The sequence below is a fragment of the Protopterus annectens genome, chromosome 2.part1 (genome assembly GCF_019279795.1).
Source record: "Protopterus annectens isolate FY-2018-M chromosome 2.part1, PAN1.0, whole genome shotgun sequence".
Taxonomy (NCBI): domain Eukaryota; kingdom Metazoa; phylum Chordata; order Ceratodontiformes; family Protopteridae; genus Protopterus; species Protopterus annectens.
In genome coordinates this window covers 1,316,879,089-1,316,906,246 of record NC_056729.1, presented here as the reverse complement: position 1 = coordinate 1,316,906,246, position 27,158 = coordinate 1,316,879,089, and positions in this window count along the sequence as shown.

Below are 27,158 nucleotides of genomic sequence, written 5' to 3'. Positions count from 1 at the left end.
TAGCCCTATCACCTTAGCAACAGCAGCAATGCACCACTGTAGGGAGCCCACGCCAGATCCTACAATACATTTCGGGCACATACTATAAACTCATTTATTTTTCCTGTTTTTTTATTTTTCTATAAAGAATGTTTGCATACTGCAGCACAAACATGCTGAGATTATTAAAAAACATTATTAATTTAACTTATATAGTTTTGCTCATATGTGTATGTGGTCTTACATTTTCATGGATTTTATGTCCACATTTCTACACTTTTACAGCCCTTTTTCTCTGTCTAGACTTCTGTATGGAGAGTTTTTCCATGTACATTATGGACACTGGCAGGGGGTCTGAACACATGCCTTTCTGCATGTTGGATTGCTCTACCTGCCTCATTTGCATGAAATTCACCTGCTTTTGAGGCCATTTGTATGCCATGGAAGTTTCTTTGTTTGCAAGTGCATGCGCGCCCCTAAGCAGTGCTTACTGAATCTAAAAATGCTCACACCCATGTAGGCATTGTGCTGTGATGCCTATACACAAAAAAAAAAAAAAAGTGTTGGCTTTATTGAATTCCCCTTATGTGTCTGAGGCTGGAGTGAGTCTAGCACTGAGCAGCATATTGCCTTTACCAAGGATGACACCACAATATAAATAAAATATGATTGATTTTAATAATTGACAGATGCTCTGGTGTCATTCTAAGAGGATTTAATATTTGTCAGCATGGAAAGACATGGTTAACAGATCTCATTGGTTTGCCAAGGATGGTTTGTATCAGTCCCTTCCAGGATTTAGAATACTGTATAAAACTTTATCCTCCCCCTAGAACCTTTTTAGGCAATGCTGAATTGATAAACCTACAGATATAGCTAAATCAACTCGAATGAATCTCAAGGTGTTTCTGCTCAGTGTCAGGAACATAAACAAAAAACTATACTCCTTCCTTGCCCTCTTCATTCTGGAGAATATAAACACCTGTGCAGTTACTGAGACATAAATAAAACCCACAGAGAGTTGTTTAAACATGATGTTGCACTCGAGTTTCTCCATGTGCAAGTCACTATAAATAAAATTTTGTGCCATCTTCTAACAACCTATGGGTCACCCAATATGTCCAAGAAAAGTTATAGTGCATACTTACACCTTTGGAGACATTCACCATCTAACCTAGCACCTTACTCATGGGGAGTATTAATTACTCCTCTATAGACTGGGAATCCTACACTGCCTCACATCTGGAGGCAAAGAGATTCCTGGTCTTCCTAAATACAAACGCCCTTGTCCAACTAGTGCATATGTCCACTACAGGATCCAAAATACTGGACCTCATAGTCCCAGATATGGATGAAAGTTAAACCCCACCCTTCAATTTCATGTTCTGCCTGGTAAGGTCCTACCATGAATCTGTCTCTTTTGAAATCAAAATTAAATCAGTAGCCCCAGTAAACTCAGTAACAGGAACTATTCCAAGGCAAAGTACCTTTTATTAAATGATAGTATGTCAAAATTAAATGTCCCTCCAAACCCAAAGAACACAGCAGCCTATGAAGAATTGTTCACAGAAACTCTATAAATTCAAGTCAATGGCTGTATAGAAGCCACTGTACCTACCAGAAGTAAGCCCAAAACTAACCCCAAAAACAAATCACCTGATGGCATCCCAAACTGAACAGGTTATACAACAAAAAGAAAAAAAAAGTGATGGCTATAATCAGGAAGTATAACTCCCATAAAGATAGGGACTCTCTCATCAAATTAAACAGGCAACTAAATTGCTAATTAAGTCCAATAAATGCAAATTTGAGCTCCGATCCGGGCCGGCCCCGCGGAACTCCCCCCGACCGCGGAGGGGCAGATCCGCTCTCATCGGGACTTCCGCGGCCCGCTCCTTTCCAGTCCAGAGCTCCACGGTCCCCGTCTCCTCAGGTAAAAGACAACCATAAGGCCTTCTTCAGCTACTTGTAAACCTCAAAGCAGCATACAGCAGTGTGCTGAAGATGTGAGTAATAGTGCCACATTCACTGAGCCAAGCAACTTAGTAACTCAGGGGCCGACAAATTCATTTGCAACTTTAATTCCGGCTTACAGCCATCCAACTCCCAAGAAATACCTTCAAATATAATCCCTCTAACTATAAACAGCGAGTATATCCTGACTGTGCTTGCCAAGAATACAACTTCAGTGGGTCCCAATAATATTCTGGGATGCCTCATAAATAGTCCAAAATATGACCTATCAGGGCCTTTGGAATTACTATTTAACTACAGTCTCAAAACAGGCTTTGTACCATGCGACTGGAGGACTACAATGGTCATCCTTCTTCATAAGGGTAGACCATCAGCAGATCCTAGAAACTACAGGCCCATTAGTAGAAGTAGTCTTATATGCAAAGCCATGGAAAGAATTATCATAGAAATGATCAACAAAGACATATGAGACCTTCAGACACTGGATCCATCCTGGTTTGGCTTTGACAAAAATAGGTCATGCCAACTAAACCTGGTGGACTTCATTGAGAAGGTCATCAAGGCAATGGATGAGGGTAAAACAGGGCATATTGTCTACCTTGACCTGGCTAAGGCATTTGACACAATACTCCACTTGGGCATTTTAAACAAACATATGGAATTATGTATAAACTGTTATATAACATGCTGGATAGCCAAATGGATCACAGATATGACCTGAGAAGTTAGGATTGGTGAGACCACATCCACAAAGAGGCAGACCACTAGTGGAATCGTCAAGGCTCCATGCTTGGCCCACTACTTTTTGTCATCTATGTCTGGGTAGTATAAGTCAGTGTCAAAGGCCTCTGGCTGACCAAGTTCACAAATGATTGCAAACTGTGAGTAGTCATAAAATCTTCCCAAAATGCAAACATCTTACAAGTGGGTTTAACACAGACAAATGACTAGTGCCAAAGATACAGCTTAAAACTTAATGGCAAGAAATTAATTATAGTACCTTTTGGGAAGTCAGACACCCCAAGAAACTGCACCATTGATAAAACACCCGTAAGAGTTAACCCACTAGTTAGGAATCTGGGAAAACATGTAGACAGTAACTTGGCCTTCGACTAACATTTATTCAAGGTAATAAGGAAAACCTTCTATATTTTTCAACTTATAAATAAGGGCATGGAATCTAGGTCAAGGAAAGCCGTTGTACCACTAAACTTCACCCTCATCAGACCCACCATCGAGTATTATTCCCCTTCAGTATGCACCTGACCAGACACATGCAGCAACTGGGACATCTGCAAAGGTTCCTTACAAAAAGAATACACAGCATAAAGACAATATTTTATGCTGATCATCTTAAAACCCTATCTCTATACTCTGCCTCCTATAGACAGGTGAGAAGTGATCTATGCCTGGCATACAAGGCATCCCTGGACCCCAGTTTGATGAATCTTTTGCATTTCTGCAAAACAAGCATCATCACAACTACTAGATCTCCAGACCTAAATTTTGCTTGCAACATAAACAGGACATGTTGAAAAGACAGATACGTATATCTGAGAATTCACATTCTCTGGAATAGACTCCCCATCCATGTCAAACAATGTCTCTGCTTAACCCTATTTAAGTGTAACTTGGACCATTGAATGAGAAGTCTAAAATTCACCTCTGGTTTTGCGCCTATGTTTCTGATGGACAGAGGCAATCTGTAAATCATTTCATAACCAACCATCATCCCCTGTATAAACATGTAAAACATATAACTTGTGGGACACATTTGGGTTGCATGACTAGGCTTATATAGGCCCTAGTAGTTATTAGCCTAGTATACATCTGTGAACTTATACCTCTATAAATTTCTTAGTGCGAGAATTCTGGACAAAGACAAAAATAATTTGGGGCTCTTGCATGAGGAAGCATTTTTGATGGATATGAAGTCTGAAAGTTGAATGTCTGCCGTTATTTAGTGACTTCAGTCTGCAATGATTTGCAGAAAACTACACATTTTCTGAGAAACAAACTAAAAATGTGAGGCAAAAGTAAGGACATTCTGCAAAATTCTAGTCAGTTAAAAGGTATTTTATAGGCCTTTATAGTTTGGAGAACATATGCAGCTCAGTGCAAAATAGGATACTATGGGGCATTTTACTGCATTCTATAAGCTTTCTGCAAAAGTCATAGAAAATTTCATAAGGCCATGTGGCACTTCAGTCCTGCCAACATGCAGTGCAGCACTTGTTAGTGCTATCACTAAAGTCAGTTGGTGCTGCAATGAGATGGTCAGCTCCTATACTACATTTGACAGTATTATCCAGTTGGCTACCACATCTGCCATATTCTGACAAAACAGCAAACATGAGATTTGAATCACAGATAACATATGTTCCTACATTTGCTGTGTCAGATAGTGTATTTGGATGACATGCAGTCCCACCTGTCACTAGACTCACTTGGTACAGCTCACAGCTAATAAGGGAAAAGTATGAATCAACAGAAATATACTTTAGCCTGACAAGCAGAGCAGCAGGTTACAGGAGACTAGAATGTTATCCAGTATAAGTCTAAACATGGCATGACAGCAGTACAGCTGCTCATGACAAAAATAGTACATCACAGTATTCTCCTCATGTTCAAGACATAAATAATACATCACAGTATTCTTCTCATGTTCAAGATATAAATAATACATCACAGTATTCTCCTCATGTTCAAGACATAAATAATATATCACAGTATTCTCCTCATGTTCAATACTATCAGTAAAAAAAATATGAAATACATTTAGTAATGAATCAGCTATCACTACACAATGTTAATAGCTATGCAGATTTACAAATAAATATATATTAACCCAGTTGTGATATACAGACAAACCCAACATGTGTTATTTCCAGTATTATACATTATCAAGGTATCAGCTGTGTTGCATTAGAACAAGGCTCTCTTATATAAACAAAAATCTCATTCCCAGGAAGCCTGAATACATCTTCATGTGCCCCCAGCAACATCAGTCATGCATATGTAATATACACTGTGTAAACACGTGTATTACCTCCAAGCCAGACAATGCATTGGACCATGCAACAGGTACTATTAGATCACAAAAAATGCATTACCGTACATTATTCTGGTATGATGGTAGTGGCATGTATGCCACTAACTGTGTGCATGACAATTGATATGAAAGATTCCAGCATTCTCTGGCTAAATGAGTGCTGACTCATTGAATGAAGGTGCATAAGCCCTGACATTTGTTCTGTCCAGATGTCGCAGACTTGAAACACAAGTTAACACATTTCTTAGGGTAAACTCCAACAAATGTGTTTATTGACTGGGCCACACTTTTTATGGATGTTTTAAGACATTCATGTTGCAATACAGTAAACTTAAATAAGATAGACATATGTCACGTCTTGTAAGAGAAACAGGAAGAAAATCAGGGTCGAAATTAAATGACATCTAGTATAAAATGGAAAAAAGTTTTCTCTTTCAACTTAACCAGTTTGGAGATCCTTCACCATATATAATTTTATATAATTATCTCTGATTGGTTGACTTTATGAAAAATTGACATACTATTAAGGTAAGTTTCCTACCTTATGCATTGTAAATGTTGAGATAGGATTAATCTCCACCATGTCCCTGAAGTGAATAAAGTGTATTATTGGAGAATGTGGCTAACCTCTATATGTAAATTACACTGTTTGAGACTATATTCCTAGAACACAGTCTTGAGGAGGTGTATGTGTTTTAACTTTGTTTCCTTGCAATTCTGTTATCTCTGGTCAGAGTGATTATTAAAATGTTATTAACTATTAGAAAAACATTAATGAAAAAATTGCATTACTAAGAAACAAAAAAATCTGGGCCAAGCCAAAAAAATACTGTGAATGCTTATCTTATTTTATAGGTTCATAGGTTCATAGGTAGGTACTAGGCTATTGGCCCTAGGGCCTATATAAGCCTAGCCAAAAGGTACCCTGACTTTCGCCACTCAAGAAAATTATTTTCCTGTGCCCCTATTGAGCAGATCCACAGAGGTGATCCCCGGGGTGAATTTCCTATTTCCCATCCAATCAAGATTTTTCTTGAAGCGTGCTAATGAGGAGCATTGTTTGATATAGATAGGTAGTTTGTTCCAGAGTATGAGAAGTCTCTGGGACAGGAATCTATCCCTTCAGCATGTTCTGTTTATTGTGGTGACAAGGTTTAGGTCCCTAGAGCATGTAGTTCGGAGGGATTGGGATTTCTTTAAGTGGAGTATTTCCAACAGTTCTGGGTTTGACATAGCTTTGTATGTTAGGCAGAGATCATCTCTGAGTAGGCGATATGCGACAGAGAAAAGCTGGAGTTTTTGGAGATGGTCTGCTTAGGGCATCTGTTTGAGGCCAGTAATTCTCTTTGTGAGGTATTTCTGCGGCCTTTCCAGTTGTTGTAGATGTCTTGTGAGGTAGATACCAAAAGGGGCATTGTACTCTATAATGAGTCTAATCAGTGACTAGTAGAGGGAAACAATGACATCTTTTTTCTGGATGAGAAACCTTTTGTGATGAGGTGTGCCATGTAGAAGGATTTCCTGACTACTTTGGTGATGTGATTATCAAAGGAGAGACTACTGTTCACCTGTGTCCCAAGGTCTCTTATCACACTTTCGGTGTTAAGTAGACTACCACCTATGCGGTAGCTCATGGGTACAAAGTTTTTACCAAAGGGGATGACAATGCACTTTTTGGCATTGAGCTTGAGGCCATGGCTTTGACACCAGGCACCTGTCTCAGTGAGGCCCTTTTGTAGGATGTCCACATCGTTAGGAGTTTTGATTATGGCTCCTAGTTTGCAGTCATCTGTGAACTTCATTAGCCAAAGACCTTCTGTGTTAGCCTGTACTTCAGAAAAGTAGATACCAAACAGGAGAGGACCCAGGACTGAACCCTGTGGTACTCCACTTTTCACTGGTCTGAAGTCGGATTTAGAGTCTGCTACTTTCACAGTGTGGGTTCTGTCAGTGAGCTGGTTGGCAACCCCATCTTGTGACACAGGGATTTATACCTAGTTTAGTGAGTTTGTCTATAATTCCAGAGTGGGGGATGGTGTCAAAAGCCTTGGCAAGATCTAGATAGTCTGTGTGAACCACCTTACCCTCGTCTACAGCTTTGGTGCCTGCTTCAAAGAAGTCTATCAGGTTTAGGAAACATTTTCTGCCTTTTACAAACCCAAACTGGGTAGGGTCCAGAGTTTGGAGATTACCAATGTTTTTGTTTATAAGTTCCATGATGATATCTATGGCCTTGCAGACCAGGCTCAATAGGCTAATGGGGCAGTAGTTCCCGAGGTTCGTGGCGGTTCCCCCTTTGTGGAGTGGGATAACCGTCACTGTGCACCATTCATTGGGCAAAAAGCCTGAGGTGTGGCTATGATTGAACATGGTGCTTAGGTGGGGTGCCAGTTCATGTAGAACGCAGCCTGGGATGTTGTCAGGTCCCATGGATGCTGTGTTCTTGGCTTTGGAGAGTGTGGTTTTTACCTGTGCAGCATTGATTACAGGAACTTTGCATTCTTCTGGTATAGAGATGGGCCCTTTAGGGGGTGAGAGAACGGTAAGGTTAGCACTGAACCTATCTACCAGGATGTTGGCAGTATCAGTTGGTTCTGTGTATTTAGTGCCATTGTGCTGTAACTCAGAGCAGAGCTGAGTGTTGTCATTGAGATTCTTGACATAGCTATAGAATACTTCGTGGTTGTCTTTAGAATCAGTGGCAATTTTGTTTTTGTAACTAGCTTTGGAGGATTTTATGTATGAAAATGAAAACTACAATGCAGATTGAGACTGACTGTCTCTTTTATTGTATCACACTCACATGACATCCATAAAGATCATTACGGAATAGAATGAAGGTGAGTTTTATGTAAGACCTCTCATCAATAAACTGCTAGACTCATTTATATTTCTTAGACCAACACCCTCTTTATCAATGTTTATGAAGTTTTAATGTAAGCTCAGTTCATTATTTATCCTGCCTCAGCAAAAATGACACTGCCACATCAACAGGAAGCTGACTTTTATTGTTGCTTAGTTAGACTGATAAAGAATCCAGTATATCATAGGGTAGGTCTACATCATGCAATGCGTGTGGACTATTTGCTGTATTTTTTTGTACAACATGCATAATTAAAGAATCACCACCCTGCCCCTCCTTCAGAGCACTCTGACATACCAAAGCAACTGACATGTCACAGTTGTTATAGGGAATGACTCCACCAGATATAGGTGATTAAGATTGGGAATCCAATCATAATCGAGTAGTATTATGATCAAATAATGGATGTCAGGAGACTCATCACAAGAGAAGACTGAGGTGTAAGGGTGAGAGTTCAGACATGACATTTGTTTTGAGAACATATAATTGCTTAGAGTTTATCAAAGTGAACCATTCATAATTTTTTGTAGTACATGGAGATTTGCCTCCTCTTTGTATTACCAGTTACAGAAAGACAGCAAAAGAGAAAGGTCGAGAAAAGATGTAATAGTTGTTGTGTGTTATAGCTTTGAAAGCCCGAACAGATTTTGTGTTGTCACACCTTTGTAGTACACAAAGGTTTAGGTGTTCTGATGAACTAACAGATGCAGTTAATAGAAAAATAAATGTTAATAATAATAATAATAATAATAATAATAACAACAACAAGAATTACAACAATAAAAAAATGTAGGAATGTAATGCCCTTAGACATTTTGAAATCTGTGACACACAAAGTGCTGACTTGCAGGCAGCAGACAGAGGCAAAGTCTTCTCATGTTCTAACACCTTTAAAAACAGCAGTACATTTCACACTAGCACATACACAAAAGAGTTGTGATTTCACAAAGTGCATTATATGCCGTACAGCTTTCTGACATTGTCCTGTAGTGGTTACTGCTAATGGTCTGGAATGAGCCTAGAGAAATAACAACACTGAATTGTGGCAAACAAAAGTATTAAGCACATTTCTTTCATCAAAGCATTTTTTAACAAAGTTGTCATCATCCCAATTTTTTGTCTTCCAAGTTTTGGAGCATAATTGCACCACTGTATACTACAGACAGTTTATATAAAGTACAACTCAGCTAATTAAGTGCAGTTTTTAAAAAGCAATGATTGAACTTCTGGTCAATAGCAACTTGTGAGAGGTCATGTTGTTGAGAAACCACTTTTTTCAGCATTTTTTTTGGCTGACGTACTAAATTGAATGCATGTGCTTGTTGCCAAATGCACTGGTTTATCAGTTGTTCATACTGCAAATGGCAATACCTACCACCTGTAGGTAAAAATTGGCTCTATATGGCATGAGACTTGAAGTTTTAGGCTGAGGGAGTATCCTTGTTGGTTCATAGGTTCATAGGTAGGGACTAGACTATCAGCCCAAGGCCTAAGTAAGCTTAGCCAACAAAGTTCCCTTGCTTACGCCAACCCAAGAAAGTTAATTTCCTGTGCCCCTGTCGAGCACAGCCGCCGAAGTGATCCCCGGGGTGTATTTCCTATTTCACATCTACTCATCAAGATTTTTCTTGAAGAGTGTTAATGAGGAACTTTGCTTGACATAGATGGATAGCTTGTTCCAGAGTATGGGAAGTCTCTGGGACAGGAATCTATCTCTCCAGCAAGTCCTGTTTATTGTGGTGACAAGTTTCGTGTCCCTAGAGCGTGTAGCTCAGAGGGATTGAGATTGGTGTAGCATGTCCAACAGCTCTGGGTTTGACATAGCTTTATATGTTAGGCAGAGATCACCTCGGAGTAGGCGATATGCTACAGAGTAAAGCTGGAGTTTTTTGAGACGATCAGTGTAGGGCATCTGTTTGAGGCCAGTAATTCTCTTTGTGAGGAACTTCTGTGACCTTTCCAGCTGCTGCAAATGTCTTGTGAGGTACATTCCAAGTTCATACCCATTACTTTTTATTGTGCAGTACCTAAGGAAAACTCTACATTGGAACTAAAAATAAAGTGTTTTTTTCATGGTAGCTTTCTTCCCTGGTATATTTTAATGTATCATAATCCATCTAGGTGGTTCTTATTCAATGTTAATATGTTTTTCCACAAAATGGCTGAAAAAGGGCATTTCATATTACTGTGATCTTGTTTTAGTGTGTTCTTATCTTATTTCCAGAATCCATTTCTAGTCCCATTCATATGAGTCATGCTACTGGAAGATATATTGGGTTCTTATGCCATTGAGATTCAATGGCAGCAGTGGGAGTCACACCTTCTATATCTGAGTGATTGCATTTTTTTCCTGAATGACCATCATATACATTTCTCTCAGAACTTGTAATATGATATTCACAGCAGTTAGAAATGCTCCATCAAAAGAAAGTAGCTAAATTGCAGGCTTTTGTAAGATTTTTCATTTTGTAGTCTTACTGAACAGTGATAGTACCTCCCCATGCTGCATGAGGTGTTGAAGTGACCACTGCAATCCAAGACCTTATAGGTTCATAGGTAAGTGCTAGGCTAGCTGCCATGCAGGCCATTTTAAGCCTATCCAGTTTCCATTTTTATGGCTGAATTAACCTATCCCATTTGGTTAGAGATTGGGCTTATCTATCTGATGACCGATAAGTATATATATTAACTAGATCATACCTTAGAAAATTTGGGGGGACCTGTGCATGGGATAAAGCATTTAAGAGACACCTCTGTCCATTAGTAGTACAGGAGGCAGCCCTGGTGTAAATTTTCTGTTTCCTACCCATAGATCCAAGTTGCACTTGAATATGGACAGGGCTGAACTTTGTTTTATGTGGCTGGGTAGTCTGTTCTAGAGCAGCAGTATCCTCTGTGAGATATACCTGTCCCTCTAAACCATTCTGTTGATGTTACTGAAGAGGTTTAGATCCCCAGATCCATTATTTCTGATGCCATTTGACTTGTTGATGTGCAGTAAGTCAATCAGTACTGGGTCAGAGGTTGCCTTGTACACAAGATACAGGTCACCTCTTAGCATTCTGTAGGATACTGAACATAGTGACAGGACTTTCAGTCAGTCCACATAAAACATGTTTACACCTTGTAGATTTATAGTAAAGTATCTCTGTGGTTGTTTCACTTATTGCATGTGTCTGCATGGATCTGGGACATTTGCTCGAGTGAGCAAACGACCGAAACCCAAACGGCCGGGCATACTTATGCAAAAGTGCTTTTCACTGAAGAAGCACTTTCAGTAAGTATGCCTGTTGCTGAGGCTGTACTATGGTGTGGGTAAGGGAAATTTCCCTTTTCCCCACTGTAGTGCAGTCTCGGAGGGAGCATATTAAAGTAGGGGGGTGTGGGGGGCACAGTCCCCCACATGCGTGGTGCAGGGCGGCGAAGTCCCCCTGCTAAAATGTAAATGTAGTGTTTTATTTATTTATTTTTTTGTAATACACTTTAACGAAAGTGCTTTTTCGATAAAAGCGCTTTCATTAAAGTGTGTTCAGTTATTATGGATTCAGACGTTTGCTCACTCGAGCAAATGTCCTAGATCCGTCTGGACAGATACATGTATAAGAGGGCATCATATGCAATGATTGGTCTAATTAGTGCCAAGTAATGGGGGACAATGGCATTCCTGGATCTATATAAAATCCCTTTGTTTATAAGCTGTGTTATATATAAGGACTTTCTTACAATGGTGAACACATGCTGGTTATAATGTGCTATAATCAATACTTCAAAGAGCCGATCTGCAAAAGTAAAGTTTCATAGGTTCATAGGTATATACTAAGCTAATGACCACAGGGGCCTTTTTAAGCCTATCCATGAATGCCAAACATATCTGACAAGTTTATGAACTTTAGGATTATTCTAAGGGGGTATATATAGGCTAGTGCTTGGGTGGCCAAGCATTTACAGGCACCTGTTTCCATTAGGGACATAGGTGCTGAGCAGGGGTGAATGTCTGATTCTCCATCCACTGGTCCAAGTTATGTCTGAATTTAGTTAGGAAGACCTCTGCTTCACACAGACAGGAAGTCTGTTGAAGAGACATTCTCTGAGACACATACCTGTCAGTCCAGCATGTCCTATTTATGTTACAAGCAAGGTTTGATTCTTTTGCTCAGGTATTTCTGATGTTCTTTGTTTAGCAGATATACAGAAGGTCCATCAGATATCAGATATCCAAGGATATCTTTTATGCCAGGCTTAGATAACCCATCAATAGTCTGTAGGAGACTGAGTACAGAAATAGGTCTTTGAAGTGATGCATGTAGGACATGTTGTTTATATCCTATATACTTTTTGTGAGGTGCCTTTGTGAAAGTTCCAGTTGTTGCATGTGCCTGGTCAGATACATACTGAAGGGGGCATTGTACTCAAAGACTGGTCTGAAGAGGGCCGAATATGGTGGAACAATCACTTCCTTGGACCTAGATGATGACAATATAGAATTATTTCCTTACCAAAGTAGGTACATGATGGTCAAAGGTCAGGTTGCTATCTACATGTGACCCCAAATCCCTCACTACAGGATCTACTGTTAGGGATGTGTTATTTCCATGGGTAGCTGACTTCACAAACAAGACTGTTATGCATTTCTTGACATTCAATTTTGGACCATGGCTCTCACACCAGTAATTTGTCTGTGCCAGACCTTCTTGGAGGACATTTGTGTCTTGGGGGATTCTATGGCTTCACATAGTTTGTAAACGTCAGCAAACTTTGTCAACCAGGGGCTCTTGCCATTGGCCTTAACATCAGAGTAGTAGATGCTAAAAAGGAGTAGAAAATCACAAAGCCCTGAGGGACTCCACCTGTGATCGGTGACTTTGCAGAGGTGGACTCCCCTATCCTAACTTCTTGGGTCCTGTCTGATAGCCACTTGGCTATCCATTCTGTGATATAGGGGGTTGTACCTAATGCTATGAGTTTGTCTACAATGTCTGAATGGGGTATTGCATCAATTGCCTTGACCAGGTCAAGGTAGAGTGTATGCACTATTTTGCCCTCATCCATTGCCTTGGTGACATTCCCAAAGAATACCATCAAATTGAGCAGGCATGATCTGCCCTAGATGGAGCCAAACCGGGTTGAATCCAGTGTATGAATATTTTCAATATAATTATTAATCACTTTCATGATAGCTCTTTCCATGGCTTTATATATGAGACTAATCAGGCTTATGAGACTGTGGTTTCCACTGTCCCTAGATGGCCCTCCCTTGTACAGATGGATGACCATTGCAGTTCTCCATTTGCATAACATGAATACTGTCTGTAGGCTATGGTTAAACAGTAAACAAAGTAGTCCCTCTAGGTGGTGCTTCATGCTATTTATAGTGATAGTCGGGGGTGGGGGTATGTTTAATGGTATTTCCAGAAGTGTGCCTGGGAGACAGACAGAGAGGGCTAAAAATGGAGCCAAATTTGTTGGCTAATAGATTGTCTATATCCTTTGGGACAGTATAGGTGGCTACATTTACAATTAGTTCTACACATAGTTATGTATAGCTTTTGAGGTTGGGGACATAGCTAAAGAAAGCTTTATTGTTGTCCTTGACCTGAGAGGCTATTTTTACCTCAAATTTAGCTTTGGTAGACTTGATTTATCTTCTGAGTTGCTAGTTTAATTTGATGAGATATGTTTTATCTTGCTGGATGTTGCACTCCCTTGCTTATCATGATGACTGTTATGTGTACTATTCTTATTAAGTTTATAAAAGATAAAACTTTAATCAGAAGCTTGTGCTACTGAAAATGTTCAATCATGGATTTAATTTCAGAAAATAAAGTGGACTGCTTTAAGTATACAGAGCACATTATTGATAAAATGTGTAATGTGAAACATTTAACATCATATGGTATAAACCTGAGCACACAGGTCTTTAGTCACTTGTCAGTGTATATGATTCAAGATTATGCTTGTTATTCTTTTGTTTTCTTAACTTATTTTCAAAATAAAAGAAATGAAAATCCTATAGAAAGCTTGATCTGTGGGGAAATAAAGGTAGATGGACAGACTGTGCTTTATTGATCTTAAGTTCTCCCTCATTGTTGCTGATTTTGCATGAAGCTCATCTGCACCATTATACATTGATAGAAGTAAATAAATCATGAAGTCATTTTGTATCTTGATAGATTCTATTTCTTTTTAAACAAGAATATCATTGGTACCATGTCATATGGCCATAGCCTGTTCTGTTAGGGTTTTATAAGGCAACTTGGCCATGTGGCCAGCTACAATTTTCCATTACACACCCTTACACAATTTTTAATGAGCGATATGACGTACTTGGGATGAATTTATAAATACCTATACAATGGTCTAATTTCATTTTAAAGGAAGATAGTGTATCATCACATTGCAACTTATTGGAAATTGAGAAATGTGTGAAGGAATACAGCATCTAGCTTGTTTTACTGGCTCATATAAGTCACATGATAAAGACACACATGACTCTGGCCTTTGAGCAGCTGCAATATCTTTTGCAGGTTTATCCGTAAACTTTGCTCTAGAGTCTGCTTGAGCTATATTTTGAACCTGATTGGGCTGCAGTGTGCATTGACTGATATGTGTTTATTTCACTTTCATAAGATCATTCACTTATGTAGTTACTTACCATTTATGCTTGTAATATGCTTCAACAAATCTACAACAGAATTCTAGATAATGATTTTAAGCCAGTGATATCATGAATGATACATGCTACTTTATTTACCATAATATTAACTCATAGGAAATAAAAGGTCCTCCCATATGGTCACGAATCCCACTAACAATCCTAAAACTTTAATGACTCAAGAATATATCATTGAAACCATATGCCATAAATCCCAAACCAGGCATATGCCATAAATCCCAAATCAGGCTGACATTCGCACTACTAAAAACAATACCTACATCTGCAAGCATACATCTCCTACACTATCTATGGGGTTCTTTCCCCTATATACCAACTTACATTTTTCTTAACTCTAAGATAAAACTTCAGAAAAAATAAAATTATGGAAAGGGTCAGCAAGTAAATGTCCCAACATATCTTTGTTCTGGTCACATCTCTGAATTTTTTGTATGAAAAATATAAGGACTAAAAACTACATGCCAATGTAAGGCTAAACTTCTTAATATCCTGATAGATCAATAGTCTAGCAAGCACTTATGAACCTATAGGGGTCCTTCTCCAAATGTTCATATAGCATTGGAATTAATATCCATTCATTTCATCTTCAGTACTTTAGATATCAGGCTTCTAAATAGAAGCCATTATAGAGGATAGAATCTCTAGGATTGCAATGGTTTGAATAGCTTGTGGAGAAGGTTGCACAATGTAAGATGCAACAACAACATATTTAAGCTATTCAATTACTGCAGTAGTCTGTTAATTATCTGAAGGTCCTGAACTGACTGGATAGATCCAGCTGACATTAGACTTAGTGTTCCACTGATATACCTCTTCACTCTAGGCTATATGGCTGCTACATGCTAATAAATGATAAATGAAATATTTTTCTCTGCTTCATATACCTAAAGTGTAAACATAAACAGAAAAGAATAAAACTGGAATACAGAAAACAAAAAAAAAATCTTAAATGCAAAAATGCAGCATAAGTGTAGATGTGAATTATAAAAATAAAAAAAAAATCATCCAAATGTGAAGGAAGACATCAGGTTTATGCAAAAATCCATCTGAAAAGTTTAATTACAAGAATACATGCTTTCAACCTACACAGAGGTCTTTATCAAACTAAAAGCACTTACAAATATTCCCTTTTATACAACCAAAATGAAATCATTTTTTTAAATTTCATAATTCATATAATCAGCATACAGTGAATGATCAGTTATTTACATTTATTAAACTTACTATTCCTTTTTAAAACAAACAAGTAGAATGAGGCAAAGTGGAATCTGCTTTAAAAGCATACCTCTCGACCCGAAATCATCAAAAATCTGGACAAAGGCCCATGAAAAGTAGGTCAACTAAACAAAAATTTATATAAATTAATATAAAATGTACATACATAATTATATGACCCCCCCCCCCCACCCACTCCAATGGACTTGTGGGATGGCAACTTTTAAACACAGATTGAAGAACAGACAAAATATTAAACACAAAACAAACAAAACAATAGTGTTTTATTTATATTAATATTTGAACTTGTATCAAGCTTTTAACTTGTGTAAAACTAAAATATAAATGTCCTTTATAAAAATAAAATTAACTGCTTGCTGTTTAGTATTCCTTGATCTTCTACATGGAAGCATAAAACTAGAGATGGGATCAAAGGAACAAGACATTTTTGTAAAGTGGTGGGGAGAAATCATGAGCCATATGTGCAGATGCATATCCCAGATGTACGAAATGGACTGCTATTCTCCATATGTTTCACTGACAACATTTACATCTATGAGTCATTATTAATACAGTCTCATTGCAGGATGTATCATTCCCGAAAAACAAAGTGGTCCATGCATGTATCCTTGTGTATTTAGCTCCTGACCAAAACATATCAACATCCACTCCGCATGTTGCTTTTGGTCCATGTTGTCACTGTCACCTTAATCACTGTTTTCTAAGACACAAAGCTTTTTTTTTTTCATGTCAACCACTGCACAATGCATAACAACACATCAGACAAGCAGTCTCTAATATTGCTAAAATATTTACAGTACCCTGACAGCTTTCTTGATGTTTGAGTTTTTTTTTCTCATTTCAAATAAACTGGATTCTAAACTGCACATTTTACATCACTAGTTCACTTCAACTGTTTGCTCCATCAGACATGCCTGGGGTCATCCCCCCAAAACTACTACTATATAGGTGTAGAATATTCTGTCATGTCTCCTCAGCTTCTTTCTAACATTTTTGCATGTTCTTAAACAAAAGATACATGGAATGACACTACTGCTTTTAACATATTCTGAATATAGGATTTAACTCCTTCCTTACTGACAAGAGGGCTGCGAGCCTTATGTCATATCATTTTGACTAGGTCCTGCACTGATATTAAACTGGTTTCATGACTGTAGCTATCTTTACCTACACAGCAGCCTCATATAACTTGTCACTGTAGCCCTGATGTATTACTTGCCAAGTTGTGTGCTACTCTTTTAGTTTTGTTCAGACTAGTTTCTTGTTGGTGACAATTACATGACAAGATTTACAAAAGAAACAATGCATTGTAGAATGGAAGTTTTACCTATAAGCAGGGACACCGGTTCCTGAGAAGATAATTCAGAAATCCCGAGTAGCAAGTCAAAGCAGCAGAGAAATGAATGAGAATCAGACATGCAGTTGTTATAAGCTTGACAACTACGGGTCCTAATGGCTATGAGCAGGACTACTTTCTGCTTATCTGTGGCACCTAGGAACATGTCAAATCAGCTAGGAAATGTCAGGTGCTTTAACATGTCACAGCAATCACAAAGCTGCACAAGAGCTGTAGTCCATCTGTGGTGGTGCAGAGGTTAGCATTGCCCCCTCACATCAAGAGGTTCACCGGTTTGATTTTTGGCTTCTGTGTGGAGTCTGCTTGTCCATCATGTGGTCATGTGTGTTTGCTCTGGTTTCCTTACACATTCCAAAGGAGAATTTGCCAATCTAAATTGGCTGTGGAAATGAGACCAACTGGCCAATGTGTTAGGACTGGAAAGCGTCAGTGTGTCCAGTCATTGAATGGAAAACTAAACATACAGAAGCAATATCTGGAATGCTCCAAAAAAATCACTAGGAGTGCTAATTTACAGTTCTCAATAAAAATGAAATTCATTTTCAGGAAACAAAATCCTGCAATTAAACCCGTGATTTTAAAATGCAGTTTCCAACTATTAACCATGATTTCATTATGAATTTCTGGACATAATTAAAACAAATTATGGGTTTAGTCAAGGCTGCCATAATTCTAAATAGGAACTATGAGGACATATACAAGTTTTGGTGGAGTAATTTGTCCTAGAATGCCAAACTTCATGTGAATCCCAGGTTTTCCAATAGTCAATCCAAATTCATGCATTATCAATATTTTTCTCATAAAAATGGAAAGTGTAATGTGCTAAGATGGCCTGTTCCACTTCTGTTTCATATATATATATATATATATATATATATATATATATATATATATATATTTATATATATATATATCTATATATATATATATATATATATATATATATATATATATTTATATATATATATATATATATATATATATATATATATATATATATATATTAACACACTGCATTACAATAAACTGAAAACATATGTGCTACTTCCATTTCCTTAATGTAAACATAACTTCAAATATAGATTATTTCAGTGTTAAAATCATTAAAGTGTGGCATGTACCAAGTACGAAAACTGTTACACGCAAAATAAAGAGATGTCTACAACCCACATCTTCTTCAAAATTCAATCACCTGCTTCCCACACGAAAACAAAAGTACAAACCATAAGAAGTGATGAAGGTAGGTATTCTTGTAATGAAATCAAATGGGGGTGGAAAGCACCACAATGAACTTCACTGTCCCCTTCTCAGAGGAATCGCAAGTGCAGGTTGATAACAAAAAATTATTTTAGTTTCATACATGAATTGTGCCACACGAAGCAGCAATAATATGATAATATCAAATACTATGTCCTAATAAACAAATTAAACAATACAGTCATTCTTACACAGAAACGTCCTTATAACAAAGTTGTTAAGGTGAATTTCATCATATATAAGACCCTCAGTCAAAAACAGTGATGAACTTTGCAACACACAAGAAAAATGACATAAAGTGTACAAAGTCCAAAAGCAATCAAAAGGATAATGCAAAATGAAAGAAATGTTGAGGAGAACATGAGGAGGAGGAGTGCCTGCAGATGTCATGTGTATTACCACTTACCAGCCATATGCTGATGGACTTACTCATAGCAGGTAGGTTCTCAAACTGCTGCTCACATCGCTGTGTGTTTCTATATTCATATGAAATGTGCTGTCAACTGACTCAGGTCTCAGATGAACTGCGTCTAACCTGCCAGTCACTGGCCAGAACTTTAGAAGAACTTCAAACAGGAACTGTAAACAGTTCCTTTGCTTGCTGCTGTGCTGCCTGCCCTCTGCTATATTCCCAACTCCACAACTTGAAATTAATTGAACATAAACATCAGAGCCGCGTCTCCAACAGGGTGGCAGTCTGACTCATGATGCTGACATCATTGCACACACGTCTGCACGTGATAACATCAACAACAACTTCCAAACAAACAAAAAAAAAAACTGGAATTAAAGGGTCCACTCAGTAATTCATGGTTCCCTAGTATTTTACCCTCAAAACCACTAAATACCATGGAATTCAGTATGGTTGAGATGTATACTTAAAAGCCCCCAATTATGTCATCAGTTTTAGAACCGAAGTGGAAAAAGAACAACAAGGCAGGAAGAATCAAATACAGGGAAGTAGTGAGTGGGTGTTTTTGCTGTCATCACCAGACAAGTCACACCAGCTTCCCCTAAAATCAACAATAATAACAGAGTGGCAAATAAAACAGGAAAAAAGTTACCATAATGGTTAAGATTTTCATCTCCCATGCACAAGGTACAAGGTTCAGTCATAACATCCAGCCAATGCCTGTAGGGAGTTTGCATGTTCTCCCTGTGTCTGTTTGGAGTTCCTCCCAAAGATATGCTGTGTCTCTTACCTCAAAATGCATAAAAAAAATGGTATTGTGGGCAGCAGCAAAGACTCTAGATGACGCTTATTGGGGGAAGAGTATTATAGACCAGCTGCTTTCTGTCTCATCTGTGATGCACAATATTCTCTAGATAGGAGACCATGAATCACAGTCTGTGCACTATGGGCTAGTCACTCAATGGTGTAAAAATTGGCTCTAAGGAGTGTGATTTAGTCATGCTGACTAAAGTCGACAAAAAATTAGCATGAGTATTTGCCAGTGATAAGTAGAATAAGGACCTGGGCTATTCCAACCAACACCAGGGATCTATATTAATGGTGTGGAGAGGTCTTTGTGCCCCTATTGTTCAGACTGTGTGCCTGCCATAAAGCCTAGCAGCTGGATTCCAGTTGCTGAGACTGAGTTATTGAGATTGTTCTGTTGATTGAAAGGTGAACATAAAACTGATCAACCTACCAAATATGAACTAAGGATTGCTGTACTCAATATAGGTTTACTAACAGGATGCAGCTTGGAAGTGGATAATCATAAGAAGGAGGCTGGACATCTTCTGTATCCAAAACACAAAATGGTAGGGCAGTGCAGCAAAACCAATAGGTTTGGGATCCAGAGTCTACTGTTCAGAAGGACAGCAGACTATAAATGGTGTGGCAATTGTAGTGAGGGAGAGGCTTCAGAAGACAGTAAGGGATATCTTCAAAATTAGTGACATCTGAAGTAAAAAAGCAAAAATCGTAATCCAAACAAAAACTAATGACCCATAGGCTACAACCCAACGTCCTGAATGCAGCCAGCCACCAATGACCACGAAAGTGCTTAGAAAACCAAAGCAAAGCTTGATAATAAGGTTTTATTCCACTTGCTTCATTAAAATCCAATTTCATAACACAAGGTAGAGGTATATAACATGTGTTATATTATTGGTAAAGAAAATGCCTAAATAAAATGTCTTTATTTCTAGGGTATGGTATCTTTAAGAAGAGTATGTAATTTAATGGTTGGCTAATTTATTAACTATGATAGTTATTTAAGTGTGACTATTAATGTGGGAGATGGTTCTGATGAAGTCCCATGTGAAGGGACGAAAGCGCTCAACCATCTTTTTATATTGTATTTATATTGTATTTAATCAAGCGAGTAGAATAAAACATTCTTATCAAGCCTTGTTTTGCTTTTTTAAGCACTTTCAAGGTCATTGATGTCTGGCTGCGTTCAGGACACTTGGTTATAACCTTTGGGTTATTAAACTTAGTGGCATACTCATGGCAATCAGATTTCAGTGTAGGGACAGGACACTATTGATAATCTCAGCATATGCCCCACAGCAGGGCTGTGATTGTAAGGAAAACAGTCAGTCTGCATAGGTCAACAAACCAAAATTTATTTTAGTTATTTATTTATTTGTTTATTTATTTATTTAAATTTGTTGACCGGGAGTGTCCAACTGGACGTGGGTCCATTTTCAGCGGAGGCCCGGGGAGAAAAGCTCCACAGTAAAATAAACAGACAGTAGTTACATTGGATTACATAGCGATTAACAATTTAACATAGAAATTACAACATATTTACAGATGAAGAACATAGTACATCAGTAGACAACTAGAATCTTTATCTGTGAAGTACATAACAGGCATTAACAAATGTAACAATGAGAAGTTCCTGCTGTATAATAAGTACTAGGCTTATGAGCATCTGAGCTTGCTATCATCAAGGAAGTTAGTGGAGGTGAAAGGAAGGTAGTAGTTGGATGGGGTGGATGATATTAGAGTGGGAGTTGCAAGGGCATAGCCAGCAGGTTTTTAGGTGCGCTTTTAATAAAGTTTTGAAGTTGGTGCATGATGGTACGGAGGTAATTGTGGGTGGGAGTGAGTTCCATAATTTGGCTATGGTGCAAGAGAATAGTGCTTCACCAGCAGAGTTATTGGCTTTAGTGATCTGCAAGTGATTTTTGTTGCTGGATCTTAGTGGTCTGGTGGTGCGATAGGGTTGGAGTAGATTCTGGAGGGATGGGACATTTAGTGGATGGTTTACTAGTTTGTGGGCGAGTGAGAGTTGATACCACTGAAGGAGGTGAGGGAGTTCAAGCCAGCCCAGCCCAGTTCAGCATGTGAGAGACAGTGGTGACTACGGTAGGATGCCCCTGTGGCGAATCTGGTGATTTTGTTGTAGCAGATCTCTAGCTTGTTTAGATCACATTGCCTTAGGTTGGTATATACTGGAGAGGCATAAATTAGGGTGGAGATAAGTTGGGAATTTGCTACTGAAATCTTTGCTGCTTTGGTGAGAAATTGTTTATTTCTGTATAACGCTCCTAGTTTTTTGTGGACTTGTTTTAGGGTCATGGATATGTGAATCAGTCAAAAAAAGCCTTCCTGCGCGAAAGGCAAATGCACGGCTCAAAGACCAAATTAAAGCACCAACAAAAAATGAGCCAGCATACTGTGTTCAAGAAATCACTTTATTGTAGATAAAACAGACCGGTTTCGGCCGGAAAATATCACAGCCTTCTTCAGTGCAATCAAAATACAACTGTTTAATCTTTAACAGATATGTGAATGTCAAATTTTAGTTTATTGTCTATTTTCACTCCTAGCAATTTGGTGTGTTCAGTTGGGTATATAGTGGTGTTGTCTTTTGCTGTGATGTTAAAGTGAGAGTTGTTTTGAGTATGTTTGGTGGGTTGGAAGATGAGTAGTTTAGTTTTGTTTGGGTTGAGTATTAATTGGGCATCGGATAACCATGTTTCAACAGAGGAAAAGGCTTCCTGTGTGACTTTTTGCAGTTTGGGTAGGGACTGGGCTGAGCAGATGATGGTTGAGTCATCTGCGTATTGGATGAGTGTGCCATGTTTGGTGGCAGAGGCAAGATTATTGGTGTAAACAGAGAAAAGTAGGGGTCCAAGGATGGATCCTTGGGGAACCCATATGGAGACAGGTAGTTGGGGAGATATGTCATTCTGCCATACAACGGATTGTTGGCGGTCAGACAGGTAACTCTGAAACCAGTTGGTGACTGATTGTGAGAAGGATAGGTTATTGAGGACAGAGATAAGTTGTTTGTGTGGGACCATGTCAAATGCTTTAGATAGGTCTAGGAAAGTAGCAAAGGAGAGATAGCCATTGTTTTTATGCTGAAGGATAGTGTTAGTAAAGGAGAGTAAGGCAGTGGTGGTGCTATGGTTTGGTCGGAAACCATGCTGAGTACTGGAAAGGGGGTTGTTAGTAAGGAGGTAGTCTGAGACCTGAGAGTGTATGCATCTCTGTAGTATTTTGGAGAGTGGAGATAGAATAGCTATGGGGCGGTAATTGGTTAGTTCTGCAGAGGGTCCGCCTTTGTGGAGGAGAATTATATGTGAGACTTTCCACAATGTGGGAACATAACTTTCTGACAGAGATCGGTTAATCAAGATGGATACTGGATAGGCCAGAGCATCAGCTGCGATTTGTAGGTATTCACTTGGGAGGTTGTCTGCTGCTAATTTGGTGGGTTTAAGTTTAGTTAAGAGTTTTTTTTATGTTGGAGGTAGGTACAGGAGAAAAAGAGAAGGCAAAAGAGAATGAAAATAAAAACTGCTCAAGAAACACTTAACACAAGGTTTATATAAAAATACTTTTTCCAAAGTCAGGCAGGCTTATAACAACACAGTACAGTTAGCGCTTTCATTCAAAATCAATGTAAAAACTTCATCAGACAAATACAAAAAGTAAAAATCCAGTATAAATAATTCAAATACAATGACACCATTCCCCTTGTTGGTAATTTAAAGACATATACTCCCCACTAATAATACATATACTTCACTTCAAATCAGTAAAACATATAATGATGTTCAGTAAATTCAAGAAATAAAATCAAAATATATATATACATATACAAATAAATTAGGATAACATATAGTAGTATAATGATATTATCTTCTTTCCAAAGCTTTTAAACGTAAAATACACTTTAAAGAGCACTGGTCATTAAGGCCAGGCCAAGTAAGTTAGCTCCGTCTCTTCTAAACATAGTGGCCATGGTCCCACTCTAATGTTCTTAGTGACATTGTCAATTACCAAATAAATGAAAAAATGCCCAGGGTTTTCCGAGACATGTTTAGCCAAAGCATTCATGATATTACCTTTCCCAATATTATATTGGTGTTTGTATACTCTCAACTTAAAGTGCCTCTTGGTTTTACCTATGTAAAACCCTGGGCAACATTGACATAAGGCAATATAAACAATACCGCAACTTTCACAATTGTATTTACCATAAATCAAATACTTCACATTGTTAACCATGAAAGAGCTAGCAACCATCATAAATTTACAAAGGTTGCATCTACCACAGTTAGTCATTCCTGATTTAGATTATTCCCTCTTTTAAAAATCAAACCGGGGTTTTCACCAACTTTCTGTTGGATAGCAGGGTCATCCAGTAAAATTCTTCAATTTTTCAATAGAATTTCACATAGAGCCCCAGCATCCATGTAAACGCTGGTAATAAATTTAGAAGTATGGACATCAGTATTAACGTCCAATTCCTCCACCCTAGTGTCTACATAGGAATCGACTACTGTCACATCCAAAGATGGTTCTGTTACTGCTACAATGGTGTTATTTAATAGTGGTTTAAACCAACCACTGTCCCTTTTCCTATGAACCTCATTAATAATGTCATCAACAAGTGCAAGAGCATAACATCTCTTGAACTTGTTTTTAATAGTAGTACATTCAATCAAAAACTCAGAGTCCAGGGTGGTCATTCCAGCAGCTCTCACTAGTTGACCTTTAATAACAGCTTTCTTCTGATAAAATGTGTCAGATTTGTTAAAGTGTAGTAGTGTTTTGGAGTACATGAGTATACGTAATATCTTAGCTACATATCTTTCATTGCTCAAGTCCTTAGACAATTCTACATCCAGGTAGGAAATGGTCTCAACCATAAATTCAAATGTAAAGTTAAGGAATGACATAAACCCAGAAATGGTATTGACAAACTTAACTGCATCAGTTAGGTCACCCCGAAAGATGATAAAAATATCATCCAAAAATCTAGTGTACCAGTAAACTCTGTTCTTATATGTGGGGTTCTTAAATAAATATTCACATTCCTAGAATGCCATTACACAATTAACAAAGGTACCCCCACAGGGGGAACCCATAGCAACACATGTCTGTTGTAAAAAATGTTCTCCATTAAAGATCAACATATTGTTAAACAGAACAATTTCCAGCAAATATTCAATAAGGTCAACTTCAGTACCTACAGCTCCTTTTAGGGACAAGAATTCTCTGACCCAGCTGATGCCAAGGTCACGCAGAATCCATGTATAGAGATCCTTGACATCAATGGTCAAAAAATTAAGATTACCCTGAAACTTTGATGCATTTAAAGATTTCAGAAAATCCCATGAATCCCTACAAATTTGGGATTCACCATCCAGGAATTTCTTTAGTTTTTTTGTCCACATGTTTAGCACATCCATAGGTTATACAATTCCTACCATCCACTATGGGTCGGAAAGGAGTGTCATGCAAAGCCTTGTGGATCTTAGGTAACCCAAAAATCACTGGTGTCAGGAGTGTCAAGATATTAAGGTAATTCAATGTCTCTATGTCAATATGGTTATCTATAAATAGGTCATTAATTAAAGACCTAATCTGCTGACAGGCACCATTAAATTCATTCAAAGAAATGTTAACATAGGTGTCAGTATGCAATATTTCCAACATTTTATTAGTATAATCAAGTTTATTCATGAAAATTAACCCTCCACCCTTATCAGGTTTCAAAACACAAATTTTCTGTGATTTCAATAATTCAAAAACATTCCTATCATCAATAGACGTATTAGGTATATATGTTTTTTTTTTGGGTCTCTTACATAACAAGTCTCTAATGTCCAGTTCACAACATTTTTCAAACAGTAATATAGTGTTGTTCAGGGGAGGTCTATACACACAAGAAACACTTAAATCATTAATTAACACTGCAACTATTTTGACCCAAAAGGAATGTTAGATTCAGCTTATGTGTGAAAGTTTTCAGATCAAGCAGTGTTCTCGCCAAATCAGCACATTTCCCAGGTACAAAAGACAGACCTTTTGCTAACAAGTCCACTAGTTCACAAGGTGGGTTAAAGTCCGTGTAGTTGTAGATACGAAAATCACCACCTGAATTCAAGTGGATCCGTAGATGTCCGCCATACACAGTATCACGTCCTAAACTGGAACTGGCTTCTATCTCCGTCATTTCTTGTTCTTTTTGAATTTCTGAGGGTTCCATGAGCTTCGGTTCATTTGTCGTCTGTTCCCCTGCACAGTTCTGTGAAAATCCTAATTATTAGGGTGGTTGGTGTTCGCCTCACGCTGTTGTAGACATTCACTACATCTAATAGGCCCACCATGGTCATCTGATTCGGTTTCCTGGGTAACAGCAGCCATGATCTTATTCATGATTTCAGGTATGTCACCATGTAAATTAGTAGGTGGTTGCCTGATAGCATTGGTTGGCTGCTCATGAATAATAGATAAGGGCGGAGGAGTGTATGCAGCTCCATTCAGATAGTCCTTCCTATCCCGTTCTAATTTTGTAGTTTAGTGGATCTAAGCTTAATAAGTGAACCCTCAGTGCTGTTAAAGATACGATCAAAGTCATACTTATATCAAAAAAAGTCAGTATCATCTTTAATGCAAGTATCTAAACACAGCAGTTCCTCTTTCATAGTTGTCATAGTAATATTGTAGTTATTAATTAATAACCTTAAAAATTCACAACCTTGACTGTCAAAATGTTGTGTAAGTTCTTTGAAGAAATCTGAGTTGTCCACAAGGCCAGACAAGTTTGCCTGGGTCTACATGGGTGAAGCAACATAAATAAAGAAGGAGAAGACATTCTAGATATCTGTCAAATGGCTTGATGGTAGCCAACACAAGGTTCAGCAAGACAGACAGTCATAAGATTGCATACAAGCGTGGCCAACATACAACTCTGATAGATTTTCACCTAGTAAAGAAAGGTGGCTTGGGCTGAATCAGCAATTATAAAGTAATCTCCAGCAAAGCAGTTTGCCCACTTCATATACGACTGGATGCCTCAATCAGCTGCAAGCAGTAATCAAAGAAGGCTCTAAGGTCAACAGATAGCAGGCTGAAGGCCTGAAAGTTTAATGGAGAGAAAGTAAAGGAGTTTAAGTATATACTTATGGCTCTAGCACCTCAGAAAGATGAGGAAATAGAGCTGAAGAAGAATGGCTTTGTCTCAATACAGCATGTGTGAGGACAAAAGAACAGACGCCAGTTATGGAAATAAGGTACATAAGGAAAACTGGTGGTAGAATGCTGAAGTCTAGGAAGTCATCAAAAGAAAAAAAAAAGGAGTGCAAAAAAGTTGATAGAAAAGACAGATCAGACCAAGAAGGTATACCAGCTGGATAACAAAAAGCTAAGAGAGTAAATGCAATAGAGAAAAACAAAACATCAGAGGCACTTCACTTGCTTCCGGAAAGTGACTCAGTAGATGGCCCAAAGAGACTCTATCAAGTTGCAAGGCAAAGAAAGAAATATAAAGAAGACAGTACTCAGACA